This window comes from Eretmochelys imbricata, chromosome 5 (genome assembly GCF_965152235.1).
Source record: "Eretmochelys imbricata isolate rEreImb1 chromosome 5, rEreImb1.hap1, whole genome shotgun sequence".
NCBI classification, from domain to species: domain Eukaryota; kingdom Metazoa; phylum Chordata; order Testudines; family Cheloniidae; genus Eretmochelys; species Eretmochelys imbricata.
The window spans coordinates 89569325-89587841 of NC_135576.1; the positions used below are offsets into that span (position 1 = coordinate 89569325).

Here is an 18517-nt window from a genome sequence, read left to right on the forward strand (position 1 = left end):
GTGGTGGTGAGTGATTCTCTTCTGAGGGGGACGGAGGCACCCATCTGTCGGTCTGACATGGCATCTCGGGAGGTGTGTTGCCTGCCGGGGCCCATATCCAAGATGTTATGGAGGGATTGTCAAGGATCATCCAGCCCTCTGACTGCTACCCCATGCTACTCATTCATGGGGCACTAGTGATACTGTGAGGTATGTCCCTGAGCAGATTAGAAGTGACTATAGGACTCTCGAAGTAAGGGTGAAGGAGTTTGTGGTACAGGTGGTGGTCTTTTCGATCCTTCCAGTCCCAGGTAGGAGCCCAGACAGATGTAGCCAGGCATTCATCTCCAAGATGCAAGGATGGTGTCGCCAGGAGGGCTTTGGCCTCCTTGACCATGGGATACTGTTCCGGGAAGGACTGCTAAGGAGAGATGGGGCCCACCTATCAAGGAAGGGGAAGAGCATATTTGGATACAGACTGGCTAACCTTGTGAAGAGGGCTTTAAACTAGGTTCGGTGAGGGCAGGTGACAAAATCTTACAGGCAAATCAAAAACATGGAAACCTGGGAGAAGGGTCAGAATCTGGGAGGAGCATGGGCCATTATAGCAGGGATAAGGGAGAGACAAGAGAGAACACAGAGGGGAAATCAAATCAGTATCTTAGATGTCTGCATACTAATGCGAGAAGTATGGAGAATAAGCAGAACGAACTTGAAATGCTAGTTAATAAACACAACTATGACAGTTGGCATCACAGAGACTTGGTGGGATAATACACACGACTGGAACATTGGTATAGACTGGTACAGCTTACTCAGGATGGACAGGCAGGAGAAAAAGAGAGGAGGTGTTGGTGTGCCTTATATATTAAAATTGTATACACTTGGATTGAGGCTGAGATGGAAATACTTGTTGAAAGTCTCTGAGTAAGGATAAATGGGGTAAAAACAAGGGTGATGTCATAGTAGGGGTCTACTACAGACCACCTAACCAGGAAGAAGAGGTGGATGAGGCTTTTTTTAAACAAAATCATCCAAAGCACAGGACTTAGTGGTGATGGCAGACTTCAACTACCCAGACATCTGCTGGGGAAATAATACAGCAGAGCACATATTATCCAACAAGTTCTTGGAATGTATTGGAGACAATTTTTTATTTCAGAAGGTGGAGAAAACTAATAGGGGAGAGGCTGTTTTAGATTTGATTTTGACAAACAGGGAGGAACCGGTTGAGAATTTGAAAGTGGAAGGCAGCTGAGGTGAAAGTGATCATGAACTGGTAGAGTTTACGATCCTAAGGAATGGTAGGAGGGAATGCAGAACAATAAAATCAATGGATTTCAAGAAGGCAGATTTTAGCAAACTTGGGGAATTGGTAAGTAAGATCCCATGGGAAGGAAATCTAAGGGGAAAAATAGTTCAAGACAGTTGGCAGTTTTTCAAAGAGACGTTATTAAGGGCACAAGAGCCAACAATCCCACTGTGTGGGAAAAAAAAGAAGTATGGCATGAGACCACCCTGGCTTAACCAGGAGATCTTCAATGATCTGAAACTCAAAAAAGAGTCCTACAAAAAAGTGGAAACTAGATCAAATTACAAAGGATGAATATAAACAAATAACACAAGGATATAGGAATGAAATTAGAAAGGCCAAGGCACAAAACTAGGGATTTAAAGGGTAACAAGAAAACATTCTACAAATACATTAGAAGCAAGAGAAAGACCAAGGATAGGGTACACCCATTACTCAATGAGGCGGGAAAAACAGTAACAGAAAAAATGAGGAAATGGCAGAAGTGCTAAATGATTTTTTTGTTTCGGTTTTCACCAAGAAGGTTGGTGGTGATTGAATGTCTAACATAGTGAATGCCAGTGAAAATTAGGTAGAATCAGAGGCTAAAATAGGGAAAGAACAAGTTAAAAATTACTTAGACAAGTTAGACATCTTCAAGTCACCTGATGAAATACATCCTAGAATACTCAAGGAGCTGACTGAGGAGATATCTGAGCTATTAGCAATTATCTCTGAAGAGTCATGGAAGGCGGGAGAGATTCCAGAGGACTGGAAAAGGGCAAATATAGTGGTTATCTGTAAAAAGGGAAATAAGGACAACCCGGGGAATTACAGACCAGTCATCTTACCTTCAGTACCCAGGAAGATAATGGAGCAAATAATTCAGCAATCAATTTGCAAACACCTAGAAAATAATAAGTTGATAACTAATAGTCAGCATAGATTTGTCAAGAGCAAATCTTGTCAAACCAACCTAATAGCTTTCTTTGACAGGGTAACAAGCCTTGTGGATGGGGGGGAAAGCAGTACATGTGATATATCTTGACCTAGTTAGGCTTTTAATACTGTCTTACATGACCATCTCATAAACAAACTAGGGAAATACAACCTAGATGGAGCTACTATAAAGTGGGTCCATAACTGGTTGGAAAACTCTTCCCAGAGAGTAGTTATCAGTGGTTCACAGTCAAGCTGGAAGGGCATATCGAGTAGGGTCCCGCAGGTTCTGTTCAGTATCTTCATTGATGATTTAGATACTGACATAGAGAGTACATATAAAGTTTGCAAATGATACCAAGTTGGGAGGGGTTCCAGGTGTTATGGAGGATAGGATTAAAATTCAAAATGATCTGAACAAACTTGAAAAATGGTCTGAAGTAAATGGGATGAAATTAAATAAGGACAAAGGCAAACTACTCCACTTAGCAAGGAACAATCATATACAAAATGGGAAATGACTACCTATGAAGGAGTACTGCAGAAAGGGATCTTGGGGTCGTAGTGGATCACAAGCTAAATATGGGTCAACAGTGTAACACTTGCAAAAAAAAAAAAAAAGGCAAACATCATTCTAAGGTGTATTAGCAGGAGTGTTGTAAGCAAGACACGAGAATTCTTGCAGTCTACTCTGTGCTGATTAGACCTCAACTGGAGTATTGTGTCCAATTCTGCATGTGACATTTCAGGAAAAATGTGGACAAATTGGAGAAAGTCCAGAGAAGAAGCAACAAAAATGATTAAAGGTCTAGAAAACATGACCTATGAGGGAAGATTGAAAAAACTGGATTTGTTCAGTCTGGAGAAAAAAAGAGGTCTGAGAGGGGACACGATAACCGTTTTCAAGTACATAAAAGGTTGTTACAAGCAGGAGGGAGAAAATTTCTTCTCATTAACCTCTGAGGATAGGATGAGAAGCAATGGACTTAAATTGCAGCAAGGGTGGTTTAGGTTGGACATTAGGAAAAATTTCCTGTCAGGGTGCTTAAGCACTGGAATAAATTGCCTAGGCAGGTTGTGGAATCTCCATCCCTGGAGATTTTTAAGAGCAGGTTAGAGAACACCTGTCAGGGATGGTCTAGTTATTACATAGTCCTGCCATGAGTGGTCCCTTCCAAGTCCTACGATTCTATGATTCAACTAGTAACAGATTGAGTGAGTATTGTCCTACTCGTACCAAAATAGTTTTGATAGTTACCAAAACTCAGATCCACAAAACAAAGTCTTAAGTTTTCAAACTTGAATGCCTACAGTTAAGTACCTAAATCCATATGCAGGGACATACATAGGGGGCCACTACTGAAAATGAAGCCTGAAGTTTGCTGTGGAAGCTTCAAAATTCTAATAATTTTTGAGAGGTTATATATTAGCACACTAATAGTATGAGAAATACACTCTTCTCTGCCTTGTGAGAGTGCCTTTCTAGTACCATGTTTGTGGGTCCTTCCTCTTCCTTTCCATCTCTATTAAAATCCCTCACATAGCCCCAATATCAGACAACCAAAGACCTTGTCCCTTCTCGGACACTGTAGTGGCTTGGAGTGATTCCTCCCTATCAGCCTCGGAGGGAGGCCACTCCACCTCTCCATGCCACCTACTGGCTGATGGCCAATTGACAAGGAATTAGCATGGTATGTGCCAATGGGGCAGAACAGGGCAATTATCAGTCTTCAACCCAGCTGTATCTTTGGAGCAGACGGTGTCAGGCTCCAGCCCTTTGGGCAGGGCAGAGCAACTGCAGTCTATGGCCCACCTCCCTGGGTAGGGCAAACAGCAAACAAATGGAGGCCATCTGGCCTAAAGTGGGTAGGCTGCCACCCAGGAGTGGGGCTGGCAGCAGAGGGTAGGAGGACCCAGGCCCAACCTACTCCACCAAGTCCCAGCCCAAAGCCCTACCTGTGGCGAGTAATCCTCCCCTGGGTCAGCAGGGATCCTCCCAAAACACACCAACTCTGGATTCAGCAAACACAACCAGACTAATATCTGGTTTCTCTGGGCTACTTCCTATTGCTATCTGTTCGAAGGGCTTCGCCGCTCACGGGCCCTCAAGCTCCTCAGGGTACTCAGCAGCTCCTTGGGGAATTCCTCCGGGGCAGGGTTGGTCCCTGACTCAAGGGCCTGCAGCAAGGCAGAGACATCCAACTCCTTCCTGGGCTCTCCCTCAACTGAGCTAGAGGCCTCGCATCTTATACTTCCTGTTCCACAGCCTCTGCTTCCGGTGCAAAGGGGGGCCCTAACCTGGCTCAAGGGCCTGCAGCAAGGCAGAGACATCCAACTCCTTCCTGGGCTCTCCCTCAACTGAGCTAGAAGCCTCGCATCTTATACTTCCTTTTCCACAGCCTCTGCTTCTGGTGCAAAGGGGGGCCCTAACCTGGCTGCATCCACCAGAGGGCAGGGAATGATTCCTCTCTGTCAGCGTGAGAGGGAGGCCACATCGCCTAGCTACAGACACAGTTCCTGAATTCAAGTACCTGGTTGTTTAGGTTCTGTGGTCGTCTCTCTCTGCTCCTTGGTTCACAGCATTGAAGAGCAGCTGGGACCTGCAATGGAAAGAGGTGGCTCATAGTGGGAGCACAGTGTGGGAAAGGAGAAGTGTTCATGGAGGTAAGAGAAGTGGAGCTAGGTTAGGACTTGCTTTAGACAAGAGTCCTGAGGTGGCCAAGCCTCCAAGCACCAGAAATCCTCCCTGCTCCTGCCATGGCACCATCAAGTGACCACCAAACCAACCCATAAAACGGGCCTTCCACGGAATCAGTGTCACAGACAGCATTAAAATTTGAGAATGCCTGGCTCCCAGTCCTACCCTCAGACTCTCTCACCCTGAATGAAAAGGCTTACAGCGTCACCCTGTTCTTCATGCCACTTTGCAGTATTTCAGCTAGCAAGAGTAGTATAAAATCCATTCAAGCAAGAGTAGTACAGTGGAGAGCAAAGGCACACATGTTAAATATCTGTATAATGTATGTAAAGTCAGAACACCCAGATTTGCTGACAAGCTGATTTATTTTCCAGCAGTACATATGATCTGTAGTAATGGGATATTACTGCAGCAAAGTTCATTTACTTAAAGTAAAATAACCACAGCCCACACCTATTCAGAAATTCTGTACTAATTCAGACAGGCCTTTATGTGCTGAACTTGTATTCTCTGGCACCACTGTTAATATTTAAAGGGATTTAAATGCATGCCATTAGTAAAAATGAAGAGATTACTGGTGAAATAAGAACATGAAGCAGCAGAGACCTTTCCTGATTCCAGAACAACTGACTTTAGATTGTAGACAAGAAAAGACCGTATTTGTGAAAAAAAATTTAGCTAAATATGAGAAAAAAATTGTTTTGCTTTAAATATATAATTAAGTATTCATAGAATGGCAAGTATCCAAAAAAGCACTCAGAGCAGTTTTCCATCCCCTCTGCAGCCTGTGGCTTGCTTGCAGTTTTTGTCCTTACGGGGAATGGTAGGAAGTCAAGAAGTTTATCAGCCACTTATTTTTCTTATTCCTTTCTAGCCTCAAATATGAATTAGGCCCTATCTATACTAGAACATAATAATGGCCATACTGGGTCAGACCAAAGATCCATCTAGCCCAGTATCCTGTCTTCTGACAGTGGCCAATGCCAGGCACCCCAGAGGGCATGAACAGAACAGTTAATCATCAAGTCATCCATCCCGTCACTCATTCCCAGCTTCTGGCAAACAGAGGCTAGGGACATCATCCCTGCCCATCCTGGCTAATAGCTATTGATGGACCTATCCTCCAGGAACTTATCTAGTTCTTTTTTGAACGCTGTTATAGTCTTGGCCTTCACAACATTCTCTGGCAAGGAGTTCCACAGGTTGACTGTGTGTTGTGTGAAAAAAATACTTCCTTTTGTTTGTTTAAAACCTGCTGCCTATTAATTTCATTTGGTGTCCCCTAGTTCTTGTGTTATAAGAAGGAATAAATAACACTTCCTTATTTACTTTCTCCACACCAGTCATGATTTTATAGACGTCTATTATATCCCCCCTTAGTTGTCTCTTTTCCAAGCTGAAAAGTCTCACTCTTATTAATAGCTCCTCATATGGAAGCCATTCCATGCCCCTAATAATTTTTCTTGCCCTTTACTGAACCATTTCCAATTCCGACATATCTTTTTTGAGATGAGGTGTCCACATCTGCACGCAGTATTCAAGATGTGGGTGTACCACGGATTTATATAGATGCAATATAGTATTTTCCGTCTTATCTATCCCTTTCTTAATGATTCCCCACATTCTGTTTGCTTTTTTTGACTACTGCTGCTCACTGAATGGATGTTTTCAGAGAACTATCCACAGTGACTCCTAAATCTCTTTCTTGAGCAGTAACAGCTAATTTAGACCCCATCATTTTATATGTATAGTTGTGATTATGTTTTCCAATTTGAATTACTCTGCATTTATCAACACTGAATTTCATCTGCCAATTTGTTGCCCAGTCACCCAGTTTTGTGAGATCCTTCTGTAGCTCTTCGCAGTCTGCTTGGGTCTTAACTATCTTGTAGAAAAGTTGCACTCGTTTAACCAGATCAATTTAAAATCAGTTTAGTGAAAAACCATAATGTAAATGCTCTGAAGGCTTGTCTACACTCGGACATTTACCAAAATAATTATTCCAGAATAGTTATTTTGGTAAATATCCAAGTGGAGACAAGCCCTAAATTTAACCCTTGCTTAAATTTTTTTAGCTTGCAGTAGTCAACCTCAGGTTGCCCATGACCAGCTAACACCATTTAATGAGTGTTAAGATGCATCTACAGTAGCTGCTAAGTAGTGTTTAAAATTTTATTGACTAACTCAAGTTTTAGACACACTGAGAGCCTCAAAGACATTGTTTTAGGCTATCTGCAGATTCAGGAAGATGACAGTGCATTAGTTAACATTCAGGTGACATTTTCAAGGTTTTCTTTGCAACCAAAAAGGCTAGACCCCCATCCCTTTTTTTATTTAAGTGAAAACCTAGATTCTCAAGCAAAATTCTGCAGCAAGGGACAGATTCTGTAAGTGTGGAACTACACAAAACACACGATCCTGAACATAGGTAAACAGATCACACAGTGTCCAGCACAAGACAACCACATACACTAAAGACCAAGTCTTGCCCTCCTTCCTCATGGAACATATAAAAAGATTGATTGCACTATGTGGTTCCACTTTTGTGGGAAGGGGAACAGGCTGCTCAGTGGAGCCCAGCAAATCCACACATATTTGCAGATCGGATGCAGATACAAATTTTGTATCTGCACACTGCACTTCTGCAGCCTATGTGCACCTATCATCACCTAAATGAATACCAGAGGACGGTCCAACTGGGGCAATATGCAAAGGGTGCGCTTGGCAGCAGGCCTGGCAAGAAGAGAGGGTGTAACAAGGAGATCCATGACTATGTGGATCCATACATCCCTATCTCCCTGTATAGGGGGGCACAGTGACTACTGAAGCTACTGCCCATAACTGCAGTAGAGGCACAGATGTGCTGGGTTGCCACTACTTTGGAGACCTCGGCCTGAAACTCAAAGAAAATCCCTGAGCAAAATCCACCTAAGCACAATGTGTGCCAAAGTGGTAAGATTAATGACATTTCATCACCATTTTCTGGAAACACACTGAGAACCTAAGAGCCATTGTTTTAGGCTGTTTCTGAGAAAGCTAAAGTGGAAAGTTTAATGCCACTACATCACCATCTTTTGCAAAGTGTGGGAGCATAATAAGAATCCAATAAAAGAAGAAGAGGGAACGGAAGAGTGAGTACAATGAATAAAGTGTTATTCGGAAGTACAAATGGTTCCATTTCAACAAAAGAAATAACAGTTTAAAAAACATTTCTCTGTACTGAACAGGCACATGTCATTCACAGTTTTCAGATTAGTACATCTACTAGAGGAAGGAATCTGCCATGTATCAATTTACGTCACTGATATGCTTGAATTGTTACTCCTGTCTCTAAATTAAATGTTCATAAGGGAACAAACATTTTACAGGGCTACATGGTCCACAACTAGGGATTCTAGGAATTACAGTAATACAAATAAATAAAATAATAATAATAAGTTTCAGAGTAGCAGCTGTGTTAGTCTGTATTCACAAAAAGAAAAGGAGTACTTGTGGCACCTTAGAGACTAACAAATTTATTTGAGCATAAGCTTTTGTGAGCTACAGCTCACTTCATCAGATGCATCCGATGAAGTGAGCTGTAGCTCACGAAAGCTTATGCTCAAATAAATTTGTTAGTCTCTAAGGTGCCAATAATAATAATGTTCACTCTTCCACTTACTTGGACCACCATGTATTAAAGAAGTCTACAGTGCACAGGGTTTGATAACTCTTTTGAGGAAAAAGAAAAATGTGGATGCTTGGAACAGTCTTGTGTGCCTGGCAAATGATTGCTGGTGTACTGTTATGCGAAACTTGGAACAAACGAGCACTGCCATCTGGTGGTAAACTTGTGCACCCAAGCGATTCTATAACTGAAAGGAAAATCAAGACTTTAAATTGAAGAGATTTTGTTTAAATAGAAATGCCTATAACTAAACACCAAATTTAATTTTTCATACATTATAGTTTTTAAATGATTTTATCACAATCCTTCGTGAAATTGTGTCCTATTCTTTGATGGGAAGAACTTCATATTAGCACTGAGTGGAGCTGGAGGAGCAGGAGAAAATCTACATGATTAGCAGACTCCTCTTTTTTAAAGAGGTGTGTGTATCATCTGGGAAATGTGCTGAGTTTTACAGATACTTCAGGTCAAACTTTGCCCTGAAGCACACCCCATGCAATCCTATTCCATAGAGCTGCACAGGGGTGTAACTAAGGTCAGAATCTGGCCCACAGTCTTCATAATGATAACTTTATAAAGTGAGAGAATAGCTTTAAGATCTACATATAACAACCACCATAAGTGCTGGATGTCTGATGTTGGCTTATTCAATGTGTCCAGCCATTGTGATAGCCATTATGTAAATTAATGAAATATTTCAACTACAGATGGAGAAACTGAAACCCTGGCTTCCTGTTCAAAGTAATTTGCCCATGGTCTGGCAGCAAGTGTGTGACAGAAGTGAGAATAATACGCACATCTCGACTCCAAATCTTGTGCCTTACCTGTGTATCTATGCCCATGCTCGTCACTGCAGTATCTGAATACCTTCACTGAAGTGTGAGAGCACTAGATTGTGGTCACTATATTACCTGGTGAATTGTTCCTCATTATGTATGTTTCTCTCTTCACTGGTGAGATGTGCCCCTCACCCCGTAAGCTGTCAATGATGCCTCTCTCTTTACGAGAGCAGAATGCAATTTTTCTGTGATTTATCCAAAGGAACCATGTAACTTAAATTATGTTAAAGAAAAAAAGAAGAGGGGACAGGGGAGAGACTGAGCCACATGATGGCAGAATAGAGCTTTTAATGGTGTGGCAATACATTTCCATATATCAAAAAAAATGCATCTCCAGTTTGGTGTGTTGTGCTCTTCCAAATAATTTCTTCTTCTGACATTAGCATGGTACTACATCAGTAGCAGCAGATCATATACTGGACCAGGATGGATAAAAATCAATGATTTTTTAAAAAAAAAATTTAAAAGATCGATTTTTTTTTTTATAAAATGCTTTCTGAGGAAAAAACCTAGCTAAAGACAGTTTTAATTAAGATACATTACAGCTCAAAGATATCTCATCATGGAATAGGGATTATAAATTCTAATTAGATAGTATGAGACAATATATTCATGTAATGTTTAAGAAAAGTTTTGTAAATGAGTTCCAATAGTTCATGGATTAGGGACCCAATTTTATGGGGTTCCAGAGGCTTCTGTATAGATTATTTAGGTTCATCTTTCTATCTACCCAATGGGACTCAGTACTCAGTCTAGAACAAACCATCAGAGATGCTTAGTTTTGCAGTTCTGAAACTGTGGATTTGTGTCTCCAGAGGTAATATACTTGTTAACAGCAAAAAATGTTTTAAATAAATAAATAATATATAGCGGTGAGAAATAACAGACCTCAACTCTATTGTCCCTCTGCAAATTTGTGTACACAGTCAATCCCTTACCTCTCTCTAAAAGTGCAAAGTTTCAAAAAGTGCAATGAATAGAAGATTGGAATAGGTCTGGACAAGGAGAAGAAGTCTGGAGATAAATGTGAGAAGCAAGGGACATATACTTGTTTTGTTAAAATATTATATGTTTGCTTTTGAAGAAAAAAATCCAGAATACTTAATGTTGTTTTAGTTAAATAAAACAATTTTAAATGTCTGTGTTGAACTGGAGATAGTTCACCTCTCAAGGACTTCATAAATATCTGCTTCAATTATCTTTGGTAAATGAAATAACCAATCATTCATTTTGTGATATAGCTCTAAAACTAATCTGAAAAGTTTTCAAAATAAATCACTGTTTAAAAATGTATAGTGTGTACCTTCTAAAAATGAAACCTACATCTATCTCTGCGTTGTGAAGAATATGTATTAAGGTTATAACAACCAACAAGAATGCACTTTTATGTAGAAAACCATGATTAAATTGAGTCTTCCTGACTAGTGATTTAAATCAATTTAAATCTGGACCTTCTGAACAGGCCAAAGGTCATACAGAGGGTAGCATATGAAGATGGCTGCAGAACAGGCAGTCAACAAGCTGGATTTACAACCAGTTTTTCCAGCAATTTTATAAAGATATCAGTCACTACATAAAAAAAACTTGCCATTAAGGTTAATGAAATTATAAAGCTATTTATTGAGACTAGTATACATTTTTGCTCAATCAAAAAAGTATCAGGAACAGCCTAAGAATCTAAATATCTTTAGTCATATACTTTGTATGGGGTATATATTAACAAATATGCCAAGAATCAGCAGAAGGTTTCCTGCTCTTCAGAAGAAGTGGGCTTGTAGGCGCTCAGTTTCCAAGCTACTTACAAGTAGAACAGATAAGCCAAATACCAGTTAGCGGTACTGTGGAGAAAGAAGCTTGAACTAGGATTTGCTGTCAAGAATATACCTAATTATTAGGTACAAAAGCCTTCTCCTACAGCGTTTTCAGACTAAGACTTACCTATACTTCACAGTTCTAAACCTTCCTGTTTCCAGTTGTCAGGGACAGTGTGCAGCAAAGATCTATTGCTTGGGCCCTGGTAAGCAATGATAGAGGATGGAGTAAGAAACAATGGGGAATCAATTTTTTTAACACAACAAAACATTTCTCTGAAGTTAACTTTTCTGGAGGATCACTTCCAATTACAATATAGCTTAGTAATAAAATGTTTGAGGTGATGTTGAGTCTCAGCTATGTGCCATATTTCCACCAGCACCTCTCCATCACAGGATCACAGGTCAGCTGAACCCCACCAGAGTTCTCTGCTAGTTGTGCGGAATAAGCCCTCCCTCCTGCAAGACAGACCACGCAGCCTGCATGAAAAGAGGAAGTGGCGGAGTTCCCAACATGCCCATAGAAAAGCAGTGGCAGTCCACTCAGAGACAACTCTTGTATGGGCATCCCCTGACACAACAAAGAGGGGAGAAGCAATGGTGTGAGATGTGTCCAGGGGCCCAGAGTATCTTAATCCAACCTTGGGTACAATATATACTGTGGACAAGCGAGATGAACAGCCACTAAACATCGTAACATAGATAAAGATATAATCTACCATCAAATTCATACTTTAGTATCGGGAACTAGCTAATTTCCACCGTTTAAGACAGTGTAAAGTTTAAATAACTCTTGATTCTGCTCGTTAAAGAATAGCATATGTGGGGAGATGAACCACTCACAGATCCAAATGGACTAGACTATTTCTAAAGTTAATTTACTACAATAATGAAAAGCAGTTTAAATTCTCTTTTGTAAGTCACCGTCAGCAGTTAGGCAGCTGTTTTATACCCAAGCCCTGATTGCTCTAGGGGTGAACAGACTAACCAGTGCTCCACATAGAATTTTCAGTTTTTCCTAAATTTTAAAAATAAACTATCATGCAAATTTATTAATAATGAAAGTTGATAGACAGACAGATAGGAGTGAAAACCTCTGTTCACTCACATAACACAATGAAAGTGTAAGATTTCCCACGAAAGTGCTTCTCTTTGCAGGGTTATGAGCATAGTTTATTATACAGACTATTTATTCCCAACAATCCTCATGGTCCCATTGCCCCTGACAGCAGCCATTGTCTGGCAGCATCTTATGGGATTTGTACCTTTCTGGCCTACACATTTGTTTGAATATCCTGTGTCGGTCACCTTCTCCCTCTCACCAGAGTTCAGAAATTAATTTTCCTCAAGAATGAACTGCAGTGGCAAAGTGTCTTAAAGAAAGCAATGCTTACCTTTTAAAAGTAAGAGAAAAAGTAAAACAGATAAAACTATTAATTTATGTCTAGCCTTGAGTTTGGGTTAGAATTGCCAACCCTCCAGAACTGTCCTGGAGTCTCCAGAAATTAAAGATGAATCTTTAATTAAAGATGATGTCATGTGATGAAACCTCCAGGAATATGTCTAACCAAAACTGGCAACCTTATCTAGGTAACAGCCTAGTGAAATAGGTTAGACACTGTAGTTACAATATAGTGCCTTACATCACTGAATCACATCCTTACCTTTATGAGTTCAGAAATCTGTCAAACTCTCAGACTTTGTCTAAGCATTTCTATTTCAGAGGTCAAATATTTCCTACAGTGAGAAGAACCCAGCTCCTCTGTATCTCCCTCTGATGTTTAGGTGTTAACAACCTTTATTACCTACTGACTTCTAATCAAAGAGAAGTTCTAAAATGGATCTTGAGATTGACATCCCCTCTGCCACTGTACATTCAGTTTCATTCAATATTGAATGGAAATTAGCTTCCCTGAATAGGGTGACCAGATGTCCCGCTTTTATAGGGACAGTCCTGATTTTTGGGTCTTTTTCTTACATAGGCTCCTATTACCCCAGTCCCAATTTTTCACACTTGCTGTCAGGTCACCCTATCCCTGAATAGACTGTTTTTTAATCTCCTTTCAGTTAACATGTATCACTTCAAACATGTATCACCCTTTGAGTCAAGATGGGTGATCATCATCATCATGATGTTCCCATTACACCTCTGGCATTTAGGACAGTGACGAAGCTCCTCCACGCCTCTCTGTTTCTAGCAAGTCTTTCAATGGTTCCCCAGCTGTGCCCCATGTTTTTCAGCTCGGCTTCCACAGCTCTTCACCATGTTGTTTTCAGGCAGCCTCGTTTTCACTTGCCTTCAGATGTCCATCTTATTGCCACTCTGGTGATGGAATCAGTTTCTATCTGAAGCACATGGCCAATGCATCTCCAATGCTTCCTGGCAATGATAGTGCTCATAGCCTCTTGGCTTGCAAATAACTATTAAAATAGTTATTTGCATATAAATAGGTCTGTCTCTTCAAAATTGGTTAGCTGCCTCAGCTTAAGGAGTCATACACAATGCAGCTCTCATCAAATCAGAACCTTCATGTTACCACAGTTGTCAATAATTCTCCAAAATGTCAATTCTATATGATTTATTGTGGACAATACCCAGTCCAACACAGCTTCTCTGCAAAAATTGCTGACAGGGTGCCAGTTAGTGCCAACTGTGATACTGATTTTGCAATGAGATATTAGATAGTCAAAATTTTCCAACAGAACACTTTTTAAAATTATTAAACAATTAATTATAAATACCTAGAGGATAACAGGAGATAATAGCCAGTATAGCTACATGCCAGTCAACCTAATTTCCTTCTTTGACACGATTACTGGTCTAATGGATAGTGAGTGGGTAAGCAGCAACCTTGATGTATCTTGATTTTAGTAAGGCTTTTGACACTGTCCCATATGACATTCTCACAAGCAAACTACCAAAATGTGGTCTAGATGAAATTACTGATGGGTAAACTACTGATTGATAATTACTCTTTCAGTATGTTTTTTCAACGGTTCACTGTCAGTCTGGAAGGATTCATAGATTCATCGATATTTAGGTCAGAAGGGACCATTATGATCATCTAGTCTGACCTCCTGCACAACGCAGGCCACAGAATTTCACCCACCACTCCAGGATTTGTCTAATGGGGTCATATAGGGATCTGTCCTTGGTCTAGTACTATTCAATATTTTCCTTAGACTTAGATAACAAAGCAGAGAGTACACTTATAAAATTGGCAGATGACACAAAGCTGGGAGGGGTTCCAAACACTGTGGAGGACAGGATTAGAATTAAAAATCATCTTGATAAATTGGAGAATTGGTCTGAAATCAACAAAATGAAGTTCAATAATGACAAGTGCGAAGTACTACACTTAGGAAGGAAAAATCCAATGCACAAATACAAAACGGGGAGTAATTGTCAGAAAGAAGAGCCTGGAGTAGAGCCAGTCTCTGGGCAACCTAATGTATCCAGCTGACCTGAAGCATGGCTGCCTAATTTGTAACACTGCCTGATTGGTTGGATGAGCCTGCAGACCAGCTCTTAACCCCATCAGCAGCAGTTCAATAGCTACTCAAAAGCATTTGCCCATGTTTGCAATAGCTCATGCCTTGTCCCACTCCAGGTAACCCTGGTCCGACTCTTGGCTCTGGAATTTGACTCTGGTTATGACCTTGGGCTCTGACTCCTGGCTCATAACTCCTGCTCTGCCTCTGACCCTTGGCTTTGGCCTGACTCCTGTTCTGACCACTACACATTACCCATGTCCCAGTCACTGACAATAACTGATTAGGCAGTACTGGTGAAAAGGATCTGGGGGTTATACTGGATCATAAATTGAATAGAAGCCAACAATGTGATGCAGTTGCCAAAAAGGGCAGTATCATTGTGAGCTCTATTAACAGGATTGTTGTACATAACACAAATGGAGGTAACTCTCCTGCTTCACTCGGCAGTGGTGAGGCCTCACCTGGAATCCTGTGTCCAATTGTGGGTGCCATACATTAGGAAATCTGTGTACATCAGAAGTAGGAAACCTGCTAAACAACCAGTGGAGCCACTGGATGATCGAGATGCTAAAGGAGCAGTCAAGGCCGATAAGGCCATTGCGGAGAAACTAAATGAATTCTTTGCATCAGTCTTCACGGCTGAGGATGTGAGGGAGATTCCCAAACCTGAGCCATTCTTTTTAGGTGACAAATCTAAGGAATTGTCCCAGAATGAGGTGTCACTAGAGGAGGTTTTTGAACAAACTGATTAACTCAACAGTAATAAGTCATATGGACCAGATGGTATTCGCCCTAGAGTTCTGAAGGAACTCAAATGTGAAATTGCAGAACTACTAACTATAGTCTGTAACCTATCATTTAAATCAGCTTCTGTACCAAATGACTGGAGGATAGCTAATGTGACGCCAATTTTTAAAAAGGGCTCCAGAGGTGATCCCAGCAGTTATAGGCCAGTAAACCTGACTTCAGAACCCGGCAACCTGGTTGAAACTATAGTAAAGAACAAAATTGTCAGACACACAGATGAACATAATTTACTGGGGAAGAGTCAACATGGTTTTTGTAAAGGGAAATCATGTCTCACCAATCTACTAGAATTCTTTGAGGGGGTAAACAACCATGTGGACAAGGGGGAATCCAGTGGATATAGTGAACTTAGGTTTTCAGAAAGCCTTTGAGAGGTCCCTCTTAAGCAAAGTAAACGGTCATGGGATAAGAGGGAAGGCACTCTCATGGATTGGTAACTGGTTAAAAGATAGGAAAGAAAGGGTAGGCATAAATGGTCAGTTTTCAGAATGGAGAGAGGTAAATAGTGGTGTTCCCCAGGGGTCTGTACTGGGGCCAGTCCTGTTTAACATATTCATAAATGAGCTGTAAAAATGGGTAAACAGTGAGGTGACAAAATTTTCAGATGATACAAAAATACTCAAGACAGTTAAGTCCCAGGCAGACTGCAAAGAGCTACAAAAGGATCTCACAAAACTGCGTAACTGGGCAACAAAATGGCAGATGAAATTCAGTGTTGATAAATGCAAAGTAATTCAAATTGGAAAACATAATCCCAAGCATACATATAAAATGATGGAGTCTAAATTAGCTGTTACCACTCAAGAAAGAGATATTGGAGTCATTGACGGTTGTTCTCTGAAATCATCCATTCAATGTGCAGTGGCAGTCAAAAAAGCAAACAGAAAGTTGGGAATCATTAAGAAAGGGATAGACAATAAGACAGAAAATAGCATACTGCCTCTATATAAATCCATGGTACGCCCCCACGTTGAATACTGCGTGCAGATGTGGTCACCCCATCTCAAAAAAGATATATTGGAATTGGAAAAGGTTCAGAAAACAGCAACAAAAATTATTAGAGGTATGGAATGGCTTCCGTATGAGGAGAGATTAATAAGACTGGGACTTTTCAGCTTGGAAAAGAGACGACTAAGGAGGGATATGATCGAGGTCTATAAAATCATGACTGGTGTGGAGAAAGTAAATAAGGAAGTGTTATTTACTCCTTCTCATAACACAAGAACCTCTAGCTTTCACCCTGACCGCACCAAACGATCCATTGTCTACAGCCAAGCTCTGCGATACAACCGCATTTGCTCCAACCCCTCAGACAAACACCTACAAGATCTCTACCAAGCATTCTTACAACTACAATACCCTCCTGCGGAAGTGAAGAAACAGATTGATAGAGCCAGAAGAGTTCCCAGAAGTCACCTACTACAGGACAGGCCTAACAAAGAAAATAACAGAACGCCACTAGCCGTCACCTTCAGCCCCCAACTAAAACCCCTCCAATGCATTATCAAGGATCTACAACCTATCCTGAAAGATGACCCAACACTCTCACAAATCTTGGGAGACAGGCCAGTCCTTGCCTACAGACAGGCCCCCAACCTGAAGCAAATACTCACCAGCAACCACATACCACACAACAGAACCACTAACCCAGGAACCTATCCTTGCAACAGTTGCCAACTGTGTCCACATATCTATTCAGGGGACACCATCACAGGGCCTAATAACATCAGCCACACTATCAAAGGCACGTTCACCTGCACATCCACCAATGTGATATATGCCATCATGTGCCAGCAATGGCCCTCTGCCATGTACATTGGGAAAATTCGACAGTCTCTACATAAAAGAATAAATGGACACAAATCAGATGTCAAGAATTATAACATTCAAAAACCAGTCGGAGAACACTTCAATCTCTCTGGTCACTCAATTTCTGATCTCAAAGTGACTATCCTTCAACAAAAAAACTTCGAAAACAGACTCCAGCAAGAGACTGCTGAATTGGAATTAATTTGCAAATTGGATACAATCAACTTAGGCTTGAATAGAGACTGGAAATGATTGAGTCATTATAAAAAGTAACCTATTTCCCCATGTTTATTCCTCCCCTCCTCCCCCCCAGCCACTGTCCCTCAGACGTTCTTGTTAAACCCTGAATTTGTGCTGGAAATGGCCCACCTTGATTATCATACACATTGTAAGGAGAGTGATCTCTTTAGATAAGATATTACCAACAGGAGAGTGGGTTTGTTGGGGAGGGGGAGAGAAAACCTGGATTTGTGCTGGAAATGGCCCACCTCGATTATCATACACATTGTAAGGAGAGTGATCACTTTAGATACGCTATTACCAGCAGGAGAGTAGGGTGGGGGGAGAAAAAACCTTTTGTAGTAATAAACACCCATTTTTTCATGGTTTGTGTGTATAAAAACATCTTCTGTATTTTCCACAGTATGCATCCAATGAAGTGAGCTGTAGCTCATGAAAGCTTATGCGCAAATAAATCGGTTAGTCTCTAAGGTGCCACAAGTACTCCTTTTCTTTTTGCGAATACAGACTAACACGGCTGTTACTCTGAAACAAGAACTAGTGGTCACCAAATTAAATTAATAGGCAGCATGTTAAAACAAACACATAGTTAACGTGTGGAACTCCTTGCCAGAGGATGTTGTGAAGGCCAAGACTATAACAAGGTTCAAAAAAGAACTAGATAAGTTCCTGGAGGATAGGTCCATCAATAGCTATTAGCCAGGATGGGCAGGGATGGTGTCCCTAGCCTCTGTTTGCCAGAAGCTGGGAATGAGTGACAGGAGATGGATGACTTGATGATTAACTGTTCTGTTCATTCCCTCTGGGGTGCCTGACATTGGCCACTGTCAGAAGACAGGATACTGGGCTAGATGGACCTTTGGTCTGACCCAGTATTGCCATTCTTCTGTTCTTACGACAAATTCGAGAAACTCTACAAGAGAACAACAACTATGAAAGGTT

At 41.0% G+C, this 18517-nt stretch overlaps 1 protein-coding gene across 11 annotated transcripts in view; it reads right to left on the minus strand.

Moving 5' to 3' along the window:
* AOPEP (aminopeptidase O (putative)) overlaps positions 1-18517 on the minus strand; it is a 389108-nt gene that overhangs the window by 361334 nt on the left and 9257 nt on the right. For 8 of the 11 annotated variants that reach the window (XM_077817474.1, XM_077817470.1, XM_077817481.1 and 5 more), the window contains 2 exons: positions 4741-4809; positions 2122-2177 (listed from right to left, as the gene is read on the minus strand). The gene's annotated coding sequence lies outside the window, so the exon portion shown is untranslated. Of the gene's footprint in view, positions 1-2121; positions 2178-4740; positions 4810-11351; positions 11428-18517 lie in introns of all 11 variants that reach the window. The other 3 variants (XM_077817475.1, XM_077817471.1, XM_077817473.1) reach the window with 2 other exon arrangements.